This window comes from Capra hircus, chromosome 22 (genome assembly GCF_001704415.2).
Source record: "Capra hircus breed San Clemente chromosome 22, ASM170441v1, whole genome shotgun sequence".
Classification (NCBI taxonomy): domain Eukaryota; kingdom Metazoa; phylum Chordata; class Mammalia; order Artiodactyla; family Bovidae; genus Capra; species Capra hircus.
The window spans coordinates 35,796,629-35,824,232 of NC_030829.1; the positions used below are offsets into that span (position 1 = coordinate 35,796,629).

The window sequence follows — 27,604 nt, forward strand, 5'->3', positions numbered from 1 at the left end:
CCAGATTTGTATTTTCCTGCAAAATCTCTGCCATACTGGGGTCAAATTTAGGGAGGAGTGCTTCACCCTGGTTCCCATTTTATTCTCATGTAACATGCTGATATCTGTATTCTTGGAAACTGACATGGAAAATGAAGGAAAATGGAGTCTCTGGCGGCTTCCCTTTTTCATCATTATAGGAGTTGAAAGCATCAATTTTCATTTCATGCTTTGAATTGCTTGTAATATAGGTTTTTAACAAGTCTTTGGTAGGCAGATGAGCCAGAGCTCGGGGGCTGTTCATGACAGGAGCCTCTAAGGAAAGCAAGAGAATAAGCTCTCGAGCCCCAGGGAGGGAACCATATGTGTGCTGGGGAATTGAGACACGAGTGTTCCTCTCCCAAAACTGCCAAGCGGAGCAGCTCTGTCTTGCCAGAGACTTCATTTATACTTACTGATTGAGGGCCTCTGTTAGGTCTCTTTGTGTTCAATGAGTCTTGCAAAAAAGTGGGATGGAGAGTGTGGCTAATATTCTAGTGATAGTAAGAAAAACATTAGGGTAAAGAGAGACTTGGGGCCCAAAGATAACTTATTGGGGAATGGCACAAGATGTCAAAAGGAGCTAACCGTGACTTTGACAGCAGAGTACTTACCCAGCAGTAGATGAGGAAGGAAATTCCTGGGGCAGTAAACCAGGTTATTCTTATGGTGCATCTTCCCTAATGGGAAACCAGCAAGCCTTTGGAAAATTACAGCTTTGTGACAGTTTCTCTCCAGTAAAGACATACATTAGCTACAGCAGATTTTATGACATTACAGACTGAGGAGAAACCTGTCTCCCCTATCCCAGGAGCTCCCCTGCACCACATTTTTGTATTTTCCAGCATTGAGAGTGAAGGTACTGGAGGGAACTGTTCTGCTTACCAACCAGAGGGAAGGGGTTAAAGAAAAAAAGTCTGTTCCTTGCTGGTAGGAAAGTATGTGTGGTCCAACATTTTGTCTTTAAGAAAATTACTTGTAATTTGAGATGGCTATAATCAAGATGAGTTTCCAGCCTTGTAATGCATCTATGAGAGGTGTTCAATTTGTCGTGTTAAAAAGCCACAGTGTTTTGAAGTGAGCTTTATTCAGCTTTCAGAGTTTACTTGCAATAAAGTTTGCTCTTCTTGCTAAACTACTGTCTGAGTTGCGGTAAATGCATGCAATCTTGTGACACCATTTCATTCAAGGCACAGAACAGTCTCAGCCCCTCTGTCTGCACAGTTCTTTCCTCTCACTCTCTTGTTCTTAGTCTTCCGCTATCACTTGGCAACCACAGCTGTTTTCTGTTCTTAATGATTTTGCCTTTTTCTGAATGTTATATAAGTGGAATCGTATAGTATGAAGCTTCTGGATTTAGTTTCTTTCACTTGCTAAGAGGATTTCAGGTTCATTCATTTAGTTGCTTCTATCATACTTGTTCACTTTTCTCGCTGCATCATATTCCACTTTGTGGACATACCAGAGTGTGCTTATTCTTTCGCTAGTTAAAGGACAGTTGAGTTGTTGCTGGTTTTGGGGGATTATGAATAAAGTCAATAAACGAGCTTCCACAGGAAGCAAGAGAATAGACTCAGAGCCCTAGGGAAAGAATCAAAGATATACTAGAGAGGTTTTGTGTAAATAACAGGTTTTCAGTTTGCTTGGGTAGATACCCAGGAGTGAGATCAGTGGTTATGGTGAATATGTACAACTTTATAAGAAGCTGCCGAAGTCTTTGGCAAAAAGCTGAACCATTTTGCATTCTTCCTTAGCAATGTTTAAAAGTTCCAGTTGCTCTGCATCTTCACAGGCAATTGGTGTTGTCAATTAAAAAAAGAAAGTTTCCCTCACCTCCAGACTTTTCAATACATAATATGGGGGTATTTCCTTGTGATTTTATTTTGCATTTTCCAAATGATTAAGATGTTGAACACATTTTCATGTGTATGTTTGCCATCAGTGTCTTTGGTGAAGTGTCTTTTATCCATTTTTTTAAAGTGGAGTGTTTTTCAATTACACATTTTAAGAGAATGTACAAACTATCACTCAGTCCTGCTCATGTTTGGCTTGCCTGATTTTTTAAAAATACAAAATAACACTTTCAAACATTATTTATAAACATTGCGTTTTTTAAAACTTAGAGGTGAGTTACAATATTGTATTAGTTTCAAGTGTACAGCAAAGTGGTTAAAGTATATATGGGTATATATATGGAAAAGGATCTATATATATAAGGATATATCTATACACATGTATTCTTTAGAATACATTTAGATTCTTTTCCAATATAGGTTATTACAAGATATTGAATATAGTTTCCTGTGCTATACAGTATAAACACTTCTCTTTCAAACATTAAGCTTACGACAGCAGTCAGACAAATCTGGACCTCTTGGCTCTGTCATTGACTATCGATTGACCATGGCAAGTCATTTGACCTCTTCAGCATTCAGTTACATCATTTGTAAAATGGTCTCAATGCCTACTTACTGATGGTTGTTAGGATTGGGTGCCTTGCATAGAACATAACACATGGTAGGTATTCACCAAATAACAGTTCTTATAAATATCAGCGTCACTGACTCAGGTGAATGTCGGTAGGCAGGTCTTTGTCAACCATTGCAGCGTCCGTGTCTAGCAAGGTGCCCAGTGCATGAAAAGACGTGAAGTGATCGAAGAAATGAGTCGAGGAAAGCATGCCTACTGTTTATGCTTACCTCACCGAGAATATCACGCATACAGTTTTAAGTCGAGGAGTATGTGTTGAGTTGTAGCCCTGTTACATTTCCCATTTATTTTAGTGTGTAGTTATTGATATCTTTTTACCCACACACCTCAGATTTATTTTTAGGGAGGCTGAGGGTGGAAGCATTTGGGATGCTACATGATTTTCTTTTTCTTCTCTCTGCTCTTATATGCTTTCTCAAAGGCCAAAGAACCATGACCCATGACTCATTCTTAGGTATCTCTCCCACTTGAATGGGATGCTAGCAAATAATTGCAGATAGACCAATGGCTTCCCAGCCTTGCGGAACACTGCTAATCACTCAGCCCTGCTAGAGGTTGCTGCCAGTTTCGTTTGGGCTGTTTTCTGGCTAGTGGGTGTGTGTAGGCTGGTCTTTGCCTTTTCCAAGAAAGATGGCCGGTAGATAGAGCCTCTGAGTTTCTGTGTCCTGACCCCATTTTGAAGAAATCGCTGATTTTGGCAGGGTGATTTCAAAGCCTCACCAACTCCAGAAGTGGTCTGAAAAACCGTTTTTTCAGCTGGTCGCTGCTGAGTCAGCTGTTAGAAGTGGGCCTGAATGTCTCATTCTGTAGGCAGAACAATGCTGGAAACTAGCCTTCCACCCTCAAAGGAGGCAGTTAACATTAAACCAGTATGTTCTCTTTTGCAGAAGGAACTTTTTTTAGGTCGTGGTAGATGGAAATAAGGGTGGGGAATGTCTGAGTCTGGACACTCGGTGATGTGTTAATTATTTTAGGTCCATCGTGCTACAGACTTCACACCACTGTTGCTGTGGAAAGTTCTGCAAATTGAACTGCCTCTTGTATTCTGGTAATCCGTTTCACCTTTGAGAGGCTAGTAGAAGCTCTAATCTCTGAGGAGAAAATGACAGAGCTCTTCTTGGTATAGATTTTCAAAGCAACTCTCTCCCCTGGTAAATTCTCTCCTAACCTGAGTGTATTTAAAGTTCTTCTTCATTAAAAAGTTGGTTAGAGCATTCCTTTGAGTTCTCAGAGTCCTGTCCTGTTCTTCTTAAGCCTCATCTTGGTTTTATCTGTTGGACCACTAAGAGCTGACTTACAGGCATGCAGTTACAATGAGAAGGTAACCGCACTTGAACTTTGCCCTGTTCTAGCTTCTTTTCTGTTGCTGTGCATTTGTTTGCTCTTTGTTGGTGGTAATGTTGGCATGCTGTTTCAAGAAACCTTGCAGTCAGCACAGACTTGCCCTTGCTATCCATAGAAACTCCATATAAGAAACTTAAGGAAGTTGATGAAATTAACTGAAATGGGTTCTAGTTAGAGGTCAGAGAAACACACATAGTATTTTCAAATGAGAGACAGGTTATCTCTGTCCTACACGTCCTTTCATGCTGTAATATTGCTTCATTTAACTGCCTTGCAAGGAACATGTTTTTGAACCTGAGAATAATGAAAGTGATGTCATTATAGGTTAGGAGACATTTTAAAATCGGTTGTAAAATCTTGAAATGGTGCTAGTCTGAGAGTAACACTAACATCCTGAAAGAGAAAGAACTTAACATACAGACTTGGCTGCCCACTCTGGTAGCCTCTAGCCATTCATGACTTGGAGCATTTCTAATGTGACCAGGTAGCACTGAAGTAAGCTGTCCGTGCAAAATATATACTAGAATTTGAAGAGTTAGTATGAAAAAAGAAAGTAAAATATCTCATTAACAATTCTTTGTTGACTTCATGTTCTACTTACAGTATTTTGGATATATCAGGTTAGAATAAAAATTTAAACAGTATTAAATTAATTTCACTTGTTTATTTTTACTTTTAAAAAATATTTTTAAATTGAAGTATAATTATTTTATAATGCTGTGTTAGTTCAGGTATACAGCAAAGTGATTCAGCTTTATAGGCTCATACACACATACATACATTTTATATATATGTATATATTTCAGATTCTTTTCCATTATTGGTTATTATAAGAATGTTGTTTCTTGTGCTATACAGTGAATCCTTATTGTCTGTTTTATATGTGTATATGTATATACATATATACACACACACACACACACACATATATATAGTGTATGTGTTAATCCTAAACTTATTTTGAATGTTATGCATGTAATTTGACATTGCATATGTGGTTCACATCATGTCTTTATTAGACAGTGCTGCAAGAGTGTATGAAAATGGTACCCTTCATCCCAAAGGCCATAGACATTGTAGTCCTGTCTCATAGCAGTGTTCATTTGCCGAAGAGGTCTATCCATCTTTGGAACATTCACATTCATGAAGCAAAGCCTGTGAGAATTGCTCTATCAGATCAGAGACCCCAGGGAAAGACAGGTGATGACCGAGGTTTCTTCCCTGGATAGCTGAACTCATGGCAGGGAATATCACCTGAGTGGTGACGTTCAAGATGAGAGAAGTGAGGTCACAAGGTGAGAATGTGAAGGGAAACCCCAGCAATTTCCCTAGTGAAGCTTGCTTTCCACAAGAGTCTTACTTGACCTTGTTTTTGTGCTCGGCATCCTCACGTATGTCAACACTGGTGAGGCTCTCTCTGCTGTGATGCAATAGGAATTCCGAAGGGCTGTCCCCTGACGTGAAATGCTTCTGTGCCATGTTTAAAATCATCCCTTTTGCTAATATTCCCAAGAATAATGAGAGAGGCCCCTGTGTGTAGCGCTGCCACCTGGTTGGTTGGTTGGTTTTTCTTTGATCTAGTCATTACGCAGAGCTGAGCCTGTGTCTGGTGTGACTTCTGTGTCTGGGTAGGATCAGACACTCAGAGCCATCAAGAGCTGTATTTCATGTCCACAGGGAGCTTATAGCATGCCACGTGTTATCTGGGTTTGAGGAGGCAGCAGTGAGAAAGCAGATGTAAATTCCTACCTATAGGGAGCTTACATTCTGGTGGAGCCTATGGTATAGTTTAAAACCTCAATTGGAATAAATTTGTGAGCTGGGGAGGAGGGTTGCCTTGGGGATATTTTACATGTTAAATGTATCGTAGGGGTTAGTGCAATACCTCACATATGGCAGTCTCCAGTTGTGTATATTCATTTATTCAACAGGTATTTATTAAACGCCTGCTACATTCTAGGCACTTTTCTACGCATTGGGAATATATTGGGAAGTAGAAGAAAGATTAGTGGTCTCAAGGAACTTTGATTCCCTCTGAGTATCCACTGACAGTGGCATAAGATATAAGTAAGTTGCATGGCATGTCTGCAACTGACAAAAATGGATGAAAGGGAAAAGACAAGTATAGCAGGGCAGTGGTGGGTATTGGGAATGCTGGTGGGAGATGGGTTGCAACTTTCAGTAGAGCCTAATTTGGGAGGTATCTGCTGTGCAAGAGTTGGTGTGGAGGATATTAAGGACTGGCAGGGATGAGGGGCTAGAGGGGTTGGGTTACATTCCAGGTAAAGGGAACAAACTGGTACAAAGTTGCCAAGGCAGGAGCCTGGCCTGATCTGTTTGAGGAGTAGTCAGGGGGCTAGTGTGGCTGGACCACAATGTGCCAGAGGAGAAAGAATATTAGAAGATGAAGCCAGGGAGGTGATAGGCAATTGGATCAAAGGGGAATTTCACTTTTACAATATAGGGTTTTGAGCAGAGAACTTCAGTGGTCTGACTTAACATTTTTCATTAAATTTTTTTAAACATACCTTTTTTGCTGTACTGTTCTCTGAGCTTTGATAAATGCACACAGTCATATGACCACGACCACAATCAAAGCAGACAGTCAGTCTTCCCATCACTTCAGAAACCTCCCTCGTGCTACCCCTTTGCTAATAAATTAATACTTGAGAGGACAATTCTGGGTGCTCTGTGGATTGTAGACTACGGAAAGCACCTGAGATACAGGAAGACCAGTTGGGATGCTTATGCAGTTATTAAGGTGAGTAGTGATGGAGGGTTGCCTGGAGCAAGTGGGGACTGGTCTTTTCTGAAGGTAGAGGTTTGGTAGGTGTAAAAGAAAAGAGAGCAGAAAATCATGACATGATTTTTGCCCTGAGCCAAAAGGAAAATTGGTGTCATTTACTGAGATAGGACAAGTTGTAGGTGTGAAGGGGAAGAATATTGTGTAGCTTTGGACATTTTTTATTTCATCAGCTATCTAAGTAGAGATATCAGTTGGAAAGTCAGATGAATTGAAATGCACAAATTATTTTTAGAAACCAAATTTTTAATATCATGAAACAGTTGGGAGGGAAAATGTGCAATTCTTAAAGGAAACCACTTTTGAGTCTTTAGCATTCAGAAGTTCTTGAGTAATCTGATACCCAGGATTTTGGTGTGCACAACTTTTTTATGGTCCTTCAATTCTTTCTCTTTCTTATTTTTTTCTATTTTCGCCTATGCCGCACTGCATGTAGGAACTTAGTTTCCCAACCAGGGATCAAACCCATGCCCCCTGCAGCGGAAGGGGGGCATCTTGTCCCCTGGACCACCAGGGAAGTCCTTCAGTTCATTTCTTTATCTGTTCTTTGGTAGATAGACCTACATCCTTTCTGTGCAGAGAATACCACAAAGTTCAGTATGATGATAATGGTCCTGGTGTTTGCTTAACTTGTTAATTGAAAACATGACCTGTGTTAGTAGTGAGGAAGAACTAGTTCAGAAGGACTCTTTTTATTCCACCAAAGATGTTTAACTCCAGGAAGAACTTCCAGTGTTTGACTTTAGGTCACTGTGTATTGACTGACTCATTTCTGGTGCCTCTAGCTGCCAATGTACTTGAGTTGAAGAAGAGAGAACCGAAGGGAAGGCTAAAAATAAAAGCAAGATATGATGTTAGTTGGCAAAGAAAAGTAGAATGCAAAATTCTATATATGGTCTAATCTCAAATTAGATTGAAAGCTTGTATGTACATGTACAGAATACATTCTGAACAGAATATTCGGAAATAGAACAGCCACTATCTCTCTGTTGTGAAATGATGGGAGAGTTTTATTTAAAGTATTTTTGGGGGGAATTTCAATAAGTAGATATATTTTTCTTTTTTAAAAAATATTCAGGAAATGTTTATTCAATATTTGATTCAGATGCAGTGAAGGCAGATCAGTGAAGAAGACAGGAAGAGGTTTCGCAGCTTCAGGGAGTTAAAGCCTTGTGAGATCATTGTAGTTTTATAATTAGAAGAAAGATACACTAATTAATGAAGAAAGAATGCGAGTGAACTTATCTAGTTTCATTGGCTTTTTTATACACATGGACTGAGCGAGTTTTTTATGAATCACCCTCTGTCCACGTTTCTTCCTCTGATGGTCTCAAAGGAGTGAGCCTTTGTGGCTGTGTGACTCTTGGCTGAATTTCTGAAGCCACTCGTATAATATGGCATATCTTGTAATAGTGGGTTGAGGGGTCTATCTTGCCTTACCATGGTGAGGGGCTACATAAAGCCTGGACATGTAACAGCCTTGGGCTTAATTGATCCTACCACAGGGCAGCTACAAAGATCATACTTCCTCAACAAAAGCTTTGGGGAAAAGTCAAACCTGCTGTCGGCTTCCCAAGGGGCTCAGTGGTAAAGAATCTGCCAATGCAGGAGATTCAGGAGACACAGGTTCGACCTCTGGGTTGGGAAGATACCTGGAGGGGGAAATGACAACCCGCTCTAGTATTCTTGCCTGGGAAATCTATGGACAGAGAAGCCTGGCGGGCTACAATCTATGGGGTCGCAAAGAGTCAGATGTAACTGAGCATGCACACACACATACCTGCTGTCAGTATGATCTAAAATGAGTTACCCAGTCTTGCTAAGCAAGCTTCTGCTACCTCATTTGAATAATATCTGGGACTAGTTGAATCTGATCCTCTCTGAGTCCAGAATTTACACAGTGGTGGTGCTGGACAGTGCCTGATTTGAATGTGAAGAACATTCACCTCGTGGATATTTACATGAACATAATTATCCAACCTCCCTTCTGTTAAGAGATGTCCTGTGCCAAATCCATGCTTTGTTTCAGTGACCCAAAAAATGGAGCTGATTGCGGAGAGCTCACAGAGAATACCCATTCTCACTGAGAGACTTAGATCAGGGAGATTTCATTTTCCCCCATGACTGTCTCTCCATTTAGGCTCAAATACATTGAATAGAATTGGCATCCAGCTCTTAGATTAGTGACTGGCTAGATGCCACGAGGAGGAACAAAGAGGAATAGGAGGGGTTATTTTGTACCTGAGGATTTGAAACCTACAAGACACATTTGCTCTTATCTTCTCTGTACTGGATTTTGTAGCTGGTTGAGTTTTGCTTTCCTCCTTTTTTTCTCTCTTCTTGTGTGAAAATGTTGATATGGTGACTTTCTTCTAATTTTATCAAATACAGTATGTCCAGAAACAAAACAGAACCATGTTTCCGTGTGTGATTCCTGGCAGAAATGGTGCGATTTCATCTCAGGATAAAACTGTGAATTTGTGGGAAGCAATATGGTACGGGTACTTAGGGAAAGCAAAAGGAATACAGAGCCTGGCTGCCAGTCGCCTTTGTCTTGGTGACTGGAGGAAATCACTCGTGATTTGTAGGAGCTGAGGCCCCTGAGGATAGAGTCGGTCAATGAGCAGGCAAGCCGGGTAAGGCCAAGGCTCAGGCAGTGTTATGTTTCCAGTAGAGCCACATAATTTATGCATTCACATTACACGTGTGTGTGTTTATGTGCATGTGAGAGAGAGAAAGAGAAAAAGACCGAAATGGAGAGACAGAGGCACAGAGGGGAAGAAAGAACACAAATGAAAACACATATGGACAGAAGAGCATAATTGGGTCCAGCTGCCTTGGAGGCTGTGCCTGGAGTCGGGGTGACATGGAAGACAAGATTCTGTTGATCTCACTTCCCAGGGACCTCACACAGCATCAGCACCTCGAGCTGAGTGTGAGAGTGCTAAAGACACATTTTGTGTATGGTGAGGCTCTTTAAATATAAGCCAACATCTTCATGCAGGGCTTATCCGGAGAAACAGTAAGCTGTTCCAACACTGTCGACAAATGAACTGGGTTGAATATGTTGAGAGTAGAATATTTTATTTCATAGACAGTCTAAGGGATTTTTCAAGGTCAATTTTGACTGTCAAGCAGAGCTGGGGTTAGGTGAAGCCAGTGAGGCACTCATCTTCAGCACAAAATTAATGCAGGTGCTAAAAAAGAATTCATAATCATGAGAAATAATATTTTTAAAAAGTCAAAATTTTTTTAAAATAAATGTAGGATTGGTGTAACTATTTTTTTTCCTTTTGCCTCAGGCTTCAATATGACTCAGCATGGCACTATTAACTGATTTCATCTTTATTTAAAACTGATGCTTGGCTCATCAGGGATTTGTTTGCATTAATTTTGATTTTAAAAAATGTTACATGAAAATAACTATTTCTCCTAGTTACTGAATTCTGGGGGCAATTCAGTGAAATTTGTACTCAAGTGATATGGTTTAGTTGTTTCTCTGTAGTCCAGCTCTGTTCATGACATTTGCATTAGTTTTTAACTTTAGAAGCCCTGAGTAAAAAATGATTCCAAGGGACAAATAAAGCATACAGGGTGACTATCTCCAAGAACCTCAATATTTATAGAATATTATCTATGTATATGAATTGACATATTTTTTATATGCCATGATATGGGAAAGGCTATTTACACATTCATTTATTTAGTAGCTATTTATTCAGCACTTAATATGTGCTTGGCACTATTTTAGGTGCTGGAGTTACAGTGATACACCAATTAGACAAAATGTCAGTATTTGTAGAGCTCACATCCCATTGGTAACCATACATCATCTCTAGTTTTCACAACTCTGTAATATAGATATCAGTTTCACCATTTCATAAGTGAGAAAAATGATGCTTAAAAATAACTCTAGCTACAAATAACTATTGCATTGTCTAGTACAGAATCTTGTGTTGAAAGGATTCAGAGAAAGCCATAGTTACCATAATATGGGCTTAGTCAATAGGAAACTTCTGGAATGAGTCTTAAATTGGTTCTTAAAGGAGAACATTATGGAAACATATTTAAACACAAGACTGAATGTCAACAATAATACCAAGCCCATTTCCCTTGATTTTAATAAAGCAATAAATGGCCCAGTGAAAGCCAGGCAAGAAAATAAAGATAGAAAAGTATTTACCTGCCTTAATCAGCAGCACCCTCTAGATATCTGGAGTGGCATGAGGGTTAACCTTTTGTACCAGCTCCAAGCTGTTAGAACTGGAATCCTTTATCCAGGCTTAGAGAGGAAGAGTTTAGTGATTGGTTAGTAGTATCTCCGTGGATCACCACTAGTTTTATTCTAGTATGTTACATGCGTTATGATATTGGTGCCACTATGTTGATTATCCTAGTGTCTTAAGGTGAATTTCTAGATTGTCAGTGTTGTGATGCATCGAAATTATTGTTGAATGGGTTATTAATAAGTGTCACTGTATAGGAAAGTGTCCGTTTCTACAAAAAGGCATGGTGGGATGTTGATTGTGATTACATTGACTATAGAGAGATCAATTTAGGGTAGAATTGAATTTTAAAAACACTTGATCATGAAAGGAATACATCTTTTAAAATATTTCACAGTAAATTTTTATAGTATTTATATAGGTCATTCAAATTTTTAGTCAGTTATCCCTGAGTATTTTTTATTTTTAATGCTATTATAAGTCTGATTTTAAATATGCAATTTCTGACTACCAATGACAAGTATAGGTATACTTTATTGCAATAATGTGCCCCACACAAATTTTTTGGTTTCCCAATATGTATTTGCTTTTTCTTTTTCTTTATGAATAAAATATGTGAACCCAAAGTGAAATTTATAGTAACTCCTGGGAAATTCTGTGGGGAGTATGTAAGTGGAAGAGAAATCATCTGGGTTTAGGTGAGAGGTCCTTCCTAGAACTGTTGAACAAACCAAGTGTTTCTATGATCTGGTTGCTCTTTTGGGAATAAAACAGTGTAGGTAGGCCTGGTTTTTTGTAACTAGACGGATCTGACCTTGAATCTCTGTCCTGTTAACTGACATGTCTGTGGGCTTTTACTTTTTCTTGATTTAAAATGGGCATAATATCTACAAGGCAGTATTGTTACAATGATACAGGGTACTATAAAAAAACTAACATAGAACATTTAAACTAAATGGTAATAAACGGTCATCTCTACTACAACTGCTGTTGCCGGTCCATTTATATGATCAAAGAAACACAAGGTCTATCTCAAACCTTCACACTCAGTGCCTATATTATCTTCCTGTTTGACAGATGATCTCCTGCTTCTGCTTAACTGCTTTGAAGGACAGATGTTTATGGCCTGTGGTCTTTCAATTCTTTGGCTGCAGTGGTCAGCCGTGTCTACCTGATTGGTTGTCCAGTCTCCCCTCATATGGTGCCACACGTCATGGGCTAGCAACACTGGCTTTCTTTCTGCCCCTCTAGTATCTTTAGCTTGTCCTTAGCTTGAGGTGGTTACATTACCTGTTCTCTTAGCCTGGGATATAAATCCAGGTTGCCTCATTGAAAGTAATGTGATTTTGGACCATCCTTTGATTTCTTTGAGTCTTAATTTAATTATCCATGAAAATGGGAGAGTAGGGATACCCTCCTTGTTGAGTGGTATTGATGAAATATAACTTGGAAAATATTGAGAACTAACGGTGCTTGACACACACTAAGTGTTCAGTATTATCAACCAGTCAGATCTGCCTCATTCTCATTAGTCACAAGTTAGTAGGATTAGTTCCTCCCATGTTTTTCACACGACTGCTCTATTAAAGGCTAAATCCTTCCTGTCCCTGTCTCCTAAATGCCCTACCCCCGTTGGGATATATGTGGTATATACATAAAGAATGGGTAGCCTTTCCCTTCTCCAGGGGATTTTCCCAACCCAAGGATCAAATCTGGGTCTCCTACATTGCAGGCAGGTTATTTACCATCTGATCCACCAGGGAGGTCCCATATATATGAGCATAATACACTACCTGGGGGGTGGGAGGGGACATTTAATAAAGTATACAAATATATAAATATACTTGTCTGGCTGATCAAGTGATTTTAAACCTTTTAAAATGCAGCAGATTATCAACATTATCTTGGAGCTATTTTTGATCAACATGCCATTTGTGTTTTCATCATAGATAAGCACACATCAGTGAATGGGACAGAGTCAAGTATTGAATTTGTTTACATCCCTCAAAATTGAGCCATCAATCAGTACTCTTTGTCCAGGTACTTTTGGCTCCTCCCTTGTCAAGGATGTCACAGGCAAACCCTCAGTTCAGTTCAGTTCAGTTCAGTCACTCAGTCTTGTCTGACTCTTTGCAACCCCATGAATTGTAGCACGCCAGGCCTCCCTGTCCATCACCAACTCCCGGAGTTCACTCAAACTCACGTCCATCGAGTCGGTGATGCCATCCAGCCATCTCATCCTCTGTCGTCCCCTTCTCCTGCCCCCAATCCCTCCCAGCTTCAGGGTCTTTTCCAATGAGTCAACTCTTCGCATGAGGTGGCCAAAGTATTGGAGTTGCAGCTTTAGCATGAGTCCTTCCAATGAACACCCAGGACTGATCTCCTTTAGGATGGACTGGTTGGATCTCCTTGCAGTCCAAGGGACTCTCAAGAGTCTTCTCCAACACCACAGTTCAAAAGCATCAATTCTTCGGCGCTCAGCTTTCTTCACAGTTCAACTCTCACATCCATACATGACCACAGGAAAAACCATAGCCTTGACTAGACGGACCTATGTTGGCAAAGTAATATCTCTGCTTTTGAATATGCTATCTAGGTTGGTCATAACTTTCCTTCCAAGGAGTAAGCATCTTTTAATTTCATGGCTGCAGTCACCATCTGCAGTGATTTTGGTGCCCAAAAAATTAAAGTCTGACACTGTTTCCACTGTTTCCCCATCTATTTGCCATGAAGTGATGGGACCAGATGCCATGATCTTTGTTTTCTGAATGTTGAGCTTTAAGCCAACTTTTTCACTCTCCTCTTTCACTTTCATCAAGAGGTTTTTTAGTTCCTCTTCACTTTCTGCCATAAGGGTGGTGTCATCTGCATATCTGAGGTTATTGATACTTCTCCTGGCAATCTTGATTCCAGCTCGTGCTTCTTCCAGTCCAGCGTTTCTCATGTGATGTACTCTGCATGTAAGTTAAATAAGCAGGGTGGAAATATACAGCCTTGACGTACTCCTTTTCCTATTTGGAACCAGGCTGTTGTTCCATGTGCAATTCTAACTGTTGCTTCCTTACCAAATGGCTTTTGAAGTCCCGATGCACTTTGCTATATTCTTTGACCTATACTCTGTAATAATGAACCCTAAGAATTATTGAAAGAAGCAGATTGGTTTTGGTCTTCTCTTGCTAATCCCATGGTTAAATCACTATGTACTTTTGAAGGGTGCGTGTTTTTTTAAAGCAGCCTTTACAAATTATTGGTTCATCTGTGGCTGTGCTGGGTCTTCAGTGCTGTGCATGGGCCTTCCCCAGTTGCACTGTGTGGGCTTCTCTTGATGTAGAGGACAGGCTGTAGTCTGCCTGGGCTTTGGTGGCTGTGGCTCCCGCGCTCTAGAGCACAGGTTCAGTAGTTGTGGCGCATGGGCTTGGTTGCTCTGAGGCATGTAGAAACTTCCTAGACCAGGGAACGGGACCTGCGTCCCCTGCATTGGGAAGCAGATTCCCACTGTACCACCAGGGAAATGCTTGGATACATTTCACAAATTTATGAAATACAAAAGTCTGTTTAAGAAAGTCTTCTGAAAATTTCATCTAAGGATTCATTTGAAGATCATCCGGACACTTTTTAAGAATAACACTATACAACTTCCTTTTAGTGATAGGCTTTTATTACATGTGTTCATGATGTTTAAAATCATTTAAAGAGCACTTGTTTTCTTCTGCATTTTCCATGGTACAAAATTTGAGAAATAGTTTCTTTTGTATATTTGTATTGCTCAATAGAAAAGTTATACAATATAATTCACATATAGTTGAGTGATTGGGGCAGTGCACCTTAGTTTCAACCGCTGCAGTTTTTATAATGGAATTTTCCAAGCAATTAATACCTAATGTGGGCAGGTGTATTTTGGTTTTTCATTTGCTGGGACAAATTTCATGTTTAAAATTTTAATGAAAAACAATAAAGAGGAAACTGGTTTATAGGTTTCTGGAAAAAGAGATGACCTTTCTGTCTGCCCTCTTCAAGGTAAAAATATTAAAATAGTAAATTTACCTGATTTTAAAAAACACTTAAGGCCATTTTCTAAGATACAGTGGCAAAACTGAATATGTTATACTGTAATTGACAGTTTGCTTTGGTTTCCTATATATATATATATATATATATATATATATATATCTCTTTTGAATCATTAAATTTAAAAAAGACCCAAAAGCACTTGACAGCTAAAGTTAGAACAATGCACTGGGGGGAAAAAAGTCACTTTATCTGTTTTCATTGCTTATTTGTATTCAGTTTTTAATTTGGTTTTCCCCCATAAAGAAGACAGACTCTTGTAATAAATCTAGGTATACCCAACACTGTGTTTTTATAGTTATCAACTCTTGGCAAATTTTGTCTTATCTATACATCTATATTCTCTGACACTGGATTAATTTGCAGCAAATCTTGGACATTGAATAATTTCATTTGTTCAGTTCAGTTCAGTTGCTCAATAATGTCGGACTCTTTGCGACCCCCATGGACTGCAGCACGCCAGGCCTCCCTGTCCATCACCAACTTCCAGAGTTTACTCAGAATCATATCCATTGAGTCAGTGATGCCATCCAACTGTCTCATCCTCTGTTGTCCCCTTCTCCTCCTGCCCTCAATCTTTCCCAGCATCAGGGTCTTTTCCAATGAGTCAGTTCTTCGCATCAGGTAGCCAAAGTATTGGGGTTGCAGCTTCAGCATCAGTCCTTCCAATGAACACCTTTAGGATGGACTGGTTGGATCTCCTTGTAGTCCAAGGGACTCTCAAGAGTCTTCTCCAACACCACAGTTCAAAAGCATCAATTCGTCCAAATCTCACATCCATACATGACTACTGGAAAAACCATAGCTTTGACTAGATTGACCTTTGTTGGCAAAGTAATGTCTCTGCTTTTTAATATGCTGTCTAGGTTGGTCATAACTTTTCTTCCAAGGAACAAGCGTCTTTTAATTTCATGGCTGCAGTCACCATCTCCAGTGATTTTGGAGCCCAAAAATATAAAGTCTGACACTGCTTCCACTGTTTCCCCATCTATTTGCCGTGAAGTGATGAGACCAGATGCCATGATCTTAGCTTTCTGAATGTTGAGTTTTAAGCCAACTCTTTCACTCTCCTCTTTCGTTTTCATCAAGAGGCTCTTTAGTTCTTTGCTTTCTGCCATAAATGTGGTGTCATCTGCAAATCTGAGGTTACTGATATTTCTCCCAGCAATCTTGATTCCAGCTTGTGCCTCATCCAGCGCAGCATTTCTCATGATGTACTCTGCATATAAGTTAAATAAGCAGGGTGACAATTTACAGCCTTTGACATACTCGTTTCCCTATTTGGAACCAGTCTGTTGTTCCATGTCCAGTTCTAACTGTTGCTTCCTGACCTGCATACAGATTTCTCAGGAGGCAGGTCAGTTCGTCTGCCATTCCTATCTCTTTAAGAATTTTCCAGTTTGTTGTGATCCACACAAAGGCTTTGACATAGTCAGTAAAGCAGAAGTAGATATTTTTCTGGACCTTTCTTGCTTTTTCGATGATCCAGCAGTTATTGGCAGTTTGATCTCTGGTTTTTCTGCCTTTTCTAAATCCAGCTTGAATATCTGGAATTTCACAGTTCATGTACTGTTGAAGCCTGGCTTGGAGAATATTGAGCATTACTTTACTAGCATGTGAGATGAGTGCAATTATGCAGTAGTTTGAGCATTCCTTGGCATTGCCTTTCTTTGGGATTGGAATGAAATCTGACCTTTTCCAGTCCTGTGGCCACTGCTGAGTTTTCCAAATTTGCTGGTATATTGAGTGCAGCACTTTCACAGCATCATCTTTTAGGATTTGAAATAGCTCAGCTGAAATTCCATCACTTCCATTAACTTTGTTCATAGTGATGCTTCCTAAGGCCCACTTAACTTCACATTCCAGGATGTCTGGCTCTAGGTGAGTGATCACACCATCGTGATTATCTGGCTCGTGAAGATCTTGTTTTTTAGTTCTTCTGTGTATTCTTGCCTCCTCTTCTTATCTTCTGCTTCTGTTAGGCCCATACCATTTCTGTCCTTTATTATGCCCGTCTTTAGAAATGTTCCCTTTCTATCTGTTTTTCTTTTTTTTACTGAAATACTCAGTTGGGATGAGGTAATTGAGGAATTTGCAGCATGAGAAGGAAGGTGAGAGGCAACATTTTCCCTCAACACATAAGTAAGCTTCTTTCATTTCTACAAAATTTTAAAGGAATTAAAATCTTCTGCTTCTGTTAGGCCCATACCATTTCTGTCCTTTATTGTGCCCATCTTAGAAATGTTCCCTTTCTATCTGTAATTTTCTTGAAGAGATCTCTAGTCTTTCCCATTCTATTGTTTCCTGTATTTCTTTGCATTGATCACTGAGGAAAGCTTTCTTGTCTCTCCTTGGTATTCTTTGGAACTCTGCATTCAAATGGGTATATCTGTCCTTTTTTCCGTTGCCTTTCACTTCTCTTCTTTTCTCAGCTATTTGTAAGACCTCGTCAGACAACCATTTTGCCTTTTTGCATTTCTTTTTCATGGGGATGGTCTTGATCACTGCCTCCTGTACAATGTCACAAACCTCCAACCCTAGTTCTTCAGGCACTCTCTCTATCAGGTCTAATGCCTTGAATCTACTTGTCAATTCTGCTGGATAAGTCTAAGGGGTTTGATTTAGGTCATACCTGAATGGTCTAGTGGTTTTCCCCACTTTCTTCAATTTAAGTCTGAATTTGGCAATAATGAGTTCATGATCTGAGCCACAGTCAGCTCCCGGTCTTGTTTTTGCTAACTATATAGAGCTTCTCCATCTTTGGCTGCAAAGAATATGATCAGTCTGATTACAGTGTAGATCATCTGGTGATGTCCATGTGTAGTGTCTCCTCTTGTGTTGTTGGAAAAGGGTGTTTGCTATGACCAGTGTGTTTTCTTGGCAAAACTCTTTTAGCCTTTGCCTTGCTTCATTCTGTCCTCCAGGGCCAAATTTGCCTGTTACTCCAGGTATTTCTTCCCTTCCTCCTTGTGCATTCCAGTCCCCTATAATGAAAAGGACGTTTTTTTAGATGTTAGTTCTAGAGGTTCTTGTGGGTGTTCATAGAACCGTTCACTTTCAGGTTCTTCAGCATTACTGGTCGGGGCATAGACCTGGATAACTGTGATATTGAATGGTTTGCCTTGAAAATGACCAGAGATCATTCTGTCGTTGTTAAGGTTGCATCCAAGTACTGCATTTCAGGCTCTTTTGTTGACTATCATGGCTACTCCATTTCTTCTAAGGGATTCTTGCCCACTGTAGTAGACATAATGGTCTTCTGAGTTAAATTCACCCGTTCCAGTCCATTTTAGTTCACTGATTCCTAAAATGTCGATGTTCACTCTCGCCATCTCCTGTTTGACCACTTCCAATTTGCCTTGATTCATGGACCTAACATTCCAAGTTCCTATGCAATATTGCTCTTTACAGCATCGGACTTTACTTCCATCACCAGTCACATCCCCAGCTGGGTGTCGTTTCTGATTTGGCTCCATCCCTTCATTTTTTCTGGAGTTATTTCGCCACTGATCTGCAGTAGCATATTGGGCACCTACCGACCTGGGGAGTTCCTCTTTCAGTGTCCTATCTTTTTACCTTTGCGTATTGTTCATGGGGTTCTCAAGGCAAGAATTTTGAAGTGGTTTACAAATTTCGTTTGTAAATATTTCAGTGCCTTTGATCTGATGATCATAGGCTTTACAGATAGTCAACTTTTCCTGATGTTTGGTATTCTTTTTTAGTACAGTATTAAATTTCTAGTCAACTTATAATTTTTTTCTTCCATTGTTATATTTTAATGTGATCAGATTAAGCATATATTCCTTTAAAATTTTGTAGAAATGAAAGAAGCTTACTTATGTGTTGAGGGATAATGTTGCCTCTCACCTTCCTTCTCATGCTGCAAATTCCTCAATTACCTCATCCCGACTGAGTATTTCAGTAAAAATAGTGAAAGTCTCAACAATGAGCAGTTAAGGTTCTCTTGAAAATTATTTATCTTAGATCATTAAAAGAAAAAGTCCTAAGGTGGATTTATACCAAAATAATGAGCATGGTTATTTCTGAGTTGTGCGAGGAGTTATATTTTTGTATCCTCATTTTTGATTCTACAGTGCACAGATATTCATTTTTATAAATGAATATGGTTTTTTAATATTTAAAATTATAGCTAAATATACACAACAAAATTTATCATTTTGACTATTTTATAGTGTGCAGTTCATTTTTGTGAAGTATTTGTACACTCTTACACAACCACTACCATCATCCATCCCCAGATCTTTTTCATCCTGTCAAACTGAAACTGCGTGATCACTAAAGTATGATTTCCTATCTCTTCCTTTCCCCAGCAGATGGTAACCATATTTTTTCTTCTTCTTTTTTAAAATTTAATTATTCAAGATATCTCATATAAATGAAATTATATAATATTTGTATCTGGCTTATTTCACTGAACATGTCTTCAGAGTTCATCCTTTGACATGTATCACATTTTAAAATTAAAAAAATTTTTTTACAGTCCCCGTTTAATTGTGTCCTTTGTTTTATAGTTGCAGAACCTGTTTGGCATTCATGTTTTAGCTAAACCTCCAGAAAAGTTGAAGGTGAACAGGGGTCACAGGACTCTTTTTGCAGATGCAGAAACTGAGATTGTGGAAGCCTGCATAGGCTTGCGAGGAGTGCATGGTGTTCATATCCGCAGACAGACCTTGGGACTCGGTCTTGGATTCTCACATTGGTGTACTTATTCTGTATTTGAATCACATGGTGAAAGGCCTATCGATGCTAAGAAGTTAACATAAATCAACATTTCATCTTCTTTATTTTAATGGCTTAATTGGCCCTGTGGGTGGCACAGTTCCTTTGTGTGACATTGTCTCAGGTATCAGAGCCCATTTCACATCTCTGCCTCTGCACAGCGCCCATCCCTTAATGTGTGACAACCAAAATCACATCCATGCATTTTCTAAGAGTTTCCTGGTAAAGAGGGGTAGTTACGGTGGTGGTAGGCATTACCCTCTGTCAGATGTGTAGGGTCTGAGATATGCAAACCACTTTACATTCATTTCCCATGATTAAACATAAAATAATATGGAAACTTCCCAGAAGTAAAAAGTCAAGGATTACTATTGTTATATAATACACAGTAATAAAGAATCTACCTGCAGTGCAAGAGACACACGTTTGATCCCTGGGTCAAGAAGATCCCCTGGAGAAGGAAATGGCAACCCACTCTAGTATTCTTACCTGGAGCATCCCATGAATAGAGGAGCCTGGTGGGCTACAGTCCATGGGGTTGCAAAAGAGTTGAATATGACTGAGTGACTGAGCACACACAACAAAATGTTGCCTAACGTAAAACGAATCTTCCCGAACGAAATCTTCCTGTGAATACACATCACACTGATGTTCCTTCAGGTGGGGTGGCCTATCACAGGGCATTCGGTCTACATGGGTGTCTGCAGTGGGCCATTAGTGACTTTGGAGAAGGATCTTTGTGTTACCAGCGACCAGAGAGGACATCGCTGTGAGTTGACTCTGATTTTCGGCTCGCAACAGGGCGAGACTGACAATCTCTGCTCAGAGGCTGGTCCTTCCAGTAGTGGGAGAGTGAAGGGCTGCATTCATCCCTGCAGAGAGACTGAATGTCATTGAGCTATGGAAGCTCAGGGCTTTTTGCCTTTAGCAGATCCTAGTTTATTGATCTTTGTTGTATCTCTTACACATGCTTTCTTACTTTCATCCATTTAATTTTAGGTTTTATACTGGACTGGATAAGATTCTCTGGATACACCCAGAATATTATGAATATAATGTATGGGTATCTTAAGCGTGCTGTGGCTAGATCCGAAACTAAGCACCATCAATCATACACGCAAAGCACTCAGCATGCCTCATGTTGGGCACTCTTGCCATAACTAAATGAAATGGGCTGTGCAGGTTGACGACAGGGAGGGTAGGGAATGTGAGAAGCTAGGGCACATAAAGGGTATATTCTTCTCTGCTCCAGCCTCCATGCCAGGCACAATGCAGGCCCCATGCAGTCACATCTTCCATTTTTTTAAGGCAAGCTAGAAATGTGGATTTTTTTTTCCCTATGGCTTCTCCCAGTTTTTAAACTTATTTTTAAACTTTTACTTGGATGATAATTACTTTACAATATTGTGATGGTTTCTGCTATATATCAGCATGAATCAGCCATGGGTATGTATGGGGGACGTATGTCCCCCCCTCTTAAACCTCCCTCACACCTGCCTCCCCATCCCACCTCCAGGTTGTCACAGACCACTGGCTTTGGGTTCCCTGAGTCATACAGCAAATTCCCACTGGCTATCTACTTTACATACGGTAATGTGTATGTTTCAGTGCTACCCTCTTAAATCATTCCATCATCTCTCCCCCCGATCTGGGTCCAAAAGTCTGTTCTCTATGCCTGCATCTTCATTGCTGCTCTGTAGATAGGTTCATCAGTACTATCTATTGGCAGTATTTTAAATTGTGCTAAAATACATACAAAACCTAGCATCTCACACAGTTTTAAGTGTATAATTCAGTTGCACTACATGCACACTGTTGTGCAGCCAGTCTCCAGAACTTTCTTTTCCTTGTAAAACTGAAACTGTACCCATTAAACAACTCCCTATTGCCCCGACCCCAACTCTTGACGACCATCCTTCTACTTTCCATCTCTATGAGTTTGACTACTTTAGGGACCTCATATACATGTGTGTGTGTGTGTGTGTGTGTGTGTGTGGGTGGGTGGCTGTACCACACAGAATATAGTATCTTAGTTCCCTGACCAAGGAACAAACTTGAACCCCCCTGCACTGAAAGCATGTAGTCTTAAGCACTGGACCTCCAGGGAAGTCCTCTCAAATAAGTGGAGTCATACACAATGCTTGTTTTTCTGTGATGGGCTTGTTTCACTTAGCATAATGTCTGCAAGGTTCCATCTATGTAGCATGTGCCAGAACTTCCTTTTTAAGGCTGAATAATATTCCTTTGTATGTATAGGCCACCTTTTATTTACCCATTCATCCATTGATCAGTACTTGGATTGCTCAGCAACTAATTTACCAAAGGAGTTGGAAGCACAGTGTGACAAAAAAAAAATTTCAGGTGTCTGGATTTAGCACATGGGCTGCCATTTGCCTCAGCTGCCCTCCACGGATAATAAAATCACACATGGACGTTTTTATGCACTCATTGCTATCAGTCACAGAAACCTTGAAGGTGGAGAGGATAAAGTAACCCCGGAAATCACACTAATGGGTCAGGCCTCCATCTACTTAAAGGCTTGATTTGTTCTGTAAGTGAAATTTATGGAGCATTATCAGAGACTTTTCAGGACACTCTACACTTATATTTAATACTTAATGTGGTTAAAGTCCTAAAGCAAACTTGGCAGCAGTTCTTTGGGAACCAACACAGCACCTTGCATGGAGCTTAGCCCAACAGCAGGCACTAGCAAGTGCAGGATGAATGAATAGATTGCAGACCCAAGTTGCACTCAGTCCCTATTACCTGGCACACTGCTAGAGAAATGAAATCTTTTGCCACAGCGGCCAGCCTGAGCACAGCCTGAGGGCTAGTCAAGTGAAAGCTTCCTGCCCACGTGCAGTGGCTGCCTGACCCGGAGTTTCACACAGATGTCTCCTTTCTGTGCCTTGATTTGCTTATGGTTAAGGCCTGATGACACCCCACTCCAGTACTCTTGCCTGGAAAATCCCATGGACGGAGGAGCCTGGAAGGCTGCAGTCCATGGGGTCGCTGAGGGTTGGACACGACTGAGTGACTTCACTTCACTTTTCACTTTCATGCATTGGAGAAGGAAATGGCAACCCACTCCAGTGTTCTTGCCTGGAGAATCCCAGGGACGGGGGAGGCTGGTGGGCTGCCGTCTATGGGGTGGCACAGAGTCGGACACGACTGAAGCGACTTAGCAGCAGCAGCAAGGCCTGATGACAGACCATACAGCACCTCGCCTGGATCCCTTGGATGTGTATGGCAAGGCCTCTCTAAGCTCACGGGAACAACAAAACAAGTCCCCAGATACATGTTTCCCAGGCAATTCTTATTTTACTTTTTGCCACAAAGCTTGGTTTATAAACTGGAGAAGACAGGGAATGAGCTGTGGAAACAATTCCTGCTTCTCTCCCAATATGAACAGTGCCTGTGATTTACTCAGAGATGTGAAGAATTTATGAACAGTCAGTCTTAAAGTACTGTCTTGGCTCTATAGCAGTCTTCCAGGTCACTTGCCTCTCTAGTTGGGTCCTTCCCTTGGTAAATATGTTCCCTTAGGGCCGTGCTTTTTAAGGTTTCTGTGTTGGTGTTGACAGGATTTATGTCCAAAGATTCCTTTGAAGGAAACATTGAGTGACTAAGAGAAATTTACTAGAGACCTGTTCAGCCTCAGTCAGTTCAGTTCAGTCTCTCAGTCGTGTCCGACTCTTTGCGACCCCATGAATTGTAGCACGCCAGGCCTCCCTGTCCATCACCAACTCCAGGACTTCACTCAAACTCATGTGCATCGAGTCAGTGATGCCATCCAGCCATCACATCCTCTGTCGTCCCCTTCTCCTCCTGCCCCCAATCCCTCCCAGCATCAGAGTCTTTTCCAATGAGTCAGCTCTTAGCATGAGGTGGCCAAGGTACTGGATTTTCAGCTTTAGCATCATTCCTTCTAAAGAAATCCCAGGGCTGATCTCCTTTAGAATGGACTGGTTGGATCTCCTTGCAGTCCAAGGGACTCTCAAGAGTCTTCTCCAACTCCACAGTTCAGAAGCATCAATTCTTTGGCACTCAGCTTTCTTCACAGTCCAACTCTTGCATCCATACATGACCACTGGAAAAACCATAGCCTTGACTAGATGGACCTTTGCTGGCAAAGTAATGTCTCTGCTTTTCAATATGCTGTCTAGGTTGGTCATAACTTTTCTTCCAAGGAGTAAGTGTCTTTTATTTTTCTTTTTTTAAATTACTTATTATTTATTCTACTCTTACAAAAAGACACTTGGAACAATAAATATAAAATGGTATAGGTCTTGTTTAGCAATGGGCAAATACAAGTTTTCTTGGTATTCTCCACAGGAATAAGCTAATGAAGTTTTTATAAGTTTATCCATTCACCTCATCCTACCCACCTTCCACCCTCTAAAAAAGATCAATTCTACAATTTTTAATAATGGATTCTCAAAATAAGTAATCTAAGACTTATTTTGTGACTAAGATATCTGAATTAAGTTAAAAATATATGTATAATATGTTGTTACCCAGAAACCTCAACTAATTCAACTCATGAATATTCTTAAGCTTTCCATTTTTTATAATTCGTATAACTAAAGAGTCTGTTCTGTTCAAATCTGCATGGCAAATAAACAGAAAGCAGAATACAAAATATACACTTTTCTGTCCTAGGAGGAAACACTAAGTACAGATATATTTAATATACAGTGAGTATGTCATGTGTTTCTTCATAGCCAAAAAAATCCTGATTCTTTTATACCTTGCAGGTTGATGAAGCAGAACACAAATACACAAATTATTTGTGACTAAATTTAGCTAATAAAATCAGCAAAAAAAAAAAAAAAATACACACAACACACCAGAGTCTGAGCAATGATGAATATCCAATTGTATTTGTTTCCCTAAAATTTATCTTCAGGCTAATACCTGAAGAGTCTTTCTAATACTTAAATATTCTTCTTTAATGACTTATGCACCAAGTGGAAATATGTACAATAGTTATTTCAAACTAGAAACAGTTGGCGGGGGAGGGTAATTCTTTTCCCCTGCTCTGTGAATAAAATATTTTTAAAAATCCATTTAAAATAATTTCTTACTTGGTGCTTTATAACTACTTTCTACTTTATGGAGATCATTTAGAAAGGCAGAAAAGAATATAAAATATTTAAAGGTCATCATCAAAATAACCAAATGGATTTTTAATTTACCTCTGTGTACTTTCCGTACTACTGAGGCATTGTCCTAATTAATTACACTTTCCTGGATCCCCCTGTAACATTAAAAACATGAATCTTAAAAAAATGAAAAACTGGCTTTTAGACTTTAAAATAAGCCTCCTCCTCCTCTTCCACAGCTACCCTTCAAATATTTTAAGCAGGAAATTAATCTGATTGCTTTAGGGGTTGATGCAATGTTTATTTAAAATAATGCACTTTAATTCAAACTTTTTAGGACTAATATCAAATTCAATACCCAGTGGAAGATGGAAGTAGAATACATGTCAGTATAAATAGTACCAAATACAGAAAAAGCACCTAAAGATGGAAGGAGACAGCTCTGACACCCTAGCTGTTAGTGGCAAACCACGTTCGTGTGTTTCCATCGACATAACACCTTACGCTATCCAAAAATATAGTTTATTTGGTTCTATGTTTGACTTTCTTTAAACTTCAAAAGCCAATTTAAAATTTAAGGGATAATTTTTTTTTTAATTCCTGGGCACAGATCAATTTCCTAGGTAAAGAGCTACTAAACTGTATCAATGTACGTGATGAGGAATCCAATGAAAGCAACAAGGTGCTATGATTGAATGATTTAAAATAACCTCTCCTCATGGTAGAAGATAGCGTTTCATGATAGATGCAGGTTGTGCTCACTCCTTCAGAGACATACACACATCACCTTCTTCTTAGTGAGACTCTGCTTTGTTACAATTTAGAAATCTGAACTTAATTTCAGAGAATATAAATTCCTGGAATATGACTTGAAGACAGGGTACAAACAGCAGTTGAGTGGAATCTGCCTGCAACAATCCTTTATTTTTTCCTTTAAGGTTACAGAAAATCTGCACATAGACAAGGCAGTTAATTCTCAAAATAAAAATACCCCCCTCCAAATAGCCAGTCAGATTCCACAGTGAATATATGTCATAACACATTCTATTCCACAGGTGTACATTCTTTTGAGCCTGCAGGGTTAGGATCGATTCTTTCTGGAAATATTAGCTTCTCACAAACTGCCTCCTTTATTGGTAAATACTGTGATATTTCATTAGGTTCCCTGAAGAGGGAAGGTGAAACATGCATTAAATTAGCAATTTTGCTCTCTCGTGATGTATATTCTCGTAACATGTAGGTCTTGTCAGCCTCATGGTAAAGTCTTGTGTCATTCATTCTAATAAGCACCCCATCAATTCTCAAGAAAAATCTCAACAGCAAGAAAAAGCTAGAAGGCATTACTCTAATTTTCACACTCAGGCTTGAAACTCCACGATCATGAAGTTCATCCTCAAATAGGAGAACTTCTTCGAAAAACTTAATCTGTTCTCTGGCTTTCAGTTTCTCTGTATCTATATGATCTGTTGTAGGTACAACCTTTAACTTAAGTGATTCTCCAAGTAATGTTCCCTTATAATCCGTTGTATAGGTCCAATCATATGGTTTAATAATCTCTTTAGAGTGTTCACCCTCCGTCCTGCTTTCCTGCCACTCTTCAGCACAGGCTACTTTAAGCATTCCTTGGTAGTTGTTCATACATCTTAATGCATCTGTAGCATTGAACTCAATTCCAAAGCCAGAGCCATGCTGGATTCTTAAAACATTGTCTCCAAACATCATTTCGGGGAGAGTTGGCGTATGCAATTCATCAGCTAACTTCTCCACATCCGCCGACTTCATGATGTGGGTCTTGGACGCCGTTAGCTTCCACGGCCCGAAGGAGAAGTCCTGGTGGCTGCTCTGGAAGCCGTGGATCATCATGGCCAGGGCAAGGCCAGCGTGGGCCACACGGAACAGGTTGGAGCACCGGCGGCAGCGGCAGCGGCAGCGGCGGCAGATACCGGTCCCTCCGGAGTAAGTGTCTTTTAATTTCATGGCTGCAGTCACCATCTGCAATGATTTTGGAGCCCCCCAAAATAAAGTCTGACACTGTTTCCCCATCTATTTCCCATGAAATGATGGGACCAGATGCCATGATCTTCGTTTTCTGAATGTTGAGCTTTAAGCCAACTTTTTCACTCTCCTCTTTCACTTTCATCAAGAGGCTGTTTAGTTCCTCTCACTTTCTGCCATAAGGGTGGTGTCATCTGCATATCTGAGGTTATTGATATTTCTGCCAGTAATCTTGATTCCAGCTTGTGTTTGTATGGATCACAATAAACTGTGGAAAATTCTTCAAGAGATGGGAATATGAGACCACCTGACCTGCCTCATGAGAAATCTGTATGCACATCAGGAAGCAACAGTTAAAACTGGACATGGAACAACAGACTGGTTCCAAATAGGAAAAGGAGTACGTCAAGGCTGTATATTGTCACCCTGCTTATTTAACTTACGTTCAGCCTCAGTTTAGTGTAAATATCACCTGCCTGTAGGGTACGTGATAGCAGCATATGAGGAGTGCCTGCAGGTTCCCCTCATCTTTTTTTTTCCTTATTTCAATTTGATGAAATGGTAATGGACACAGTGATAGGGCTTTCCATCAAATACTTTAGACATTAATTTTTTTTTAAATTTAATTACTTAACTAATTTTTGGCTGCTCTGGGTTTTCGTTGCTGTGCGCAGCCTTTGTGGATCATGGGCTTTAGTTGCTCGGGCTTCAGCATTTGCGTTGTGTGGGTGCTGGACCATGGGCTCAGTAATTACGGGACCCGGGCCTAGTTGCTCCATAGCATGTGGGATCTTCCCTGATCAGGGATCAGACCA

General features: G+C 40.0%; 1 protein-coding gene and 1 pseudogene across 16 annotated transcripts in view; one reads left to right on the top strand and one right to left on the bottom strand.

Moving 5' to 3' along the window:
• MAGI1 (membrane associated guanylate kinase, WW and PDZ domain containing 1) overlaps positions 1-27,604 on the top strand; it is a 649,715-nt gene that overhangs the window by 422,337 nt on the left and 199,774 nt on the right. The window lies entirely within an intron of this gene.
• On the bottom strand, positions 25,719-26,825 carry LOC108638613 (annotated as a pseudogene). The gene has a single exon (XR_001919971.1). The product of XR_001919971.1 is annotated as a TIP41-like protein pseudogene (transcript).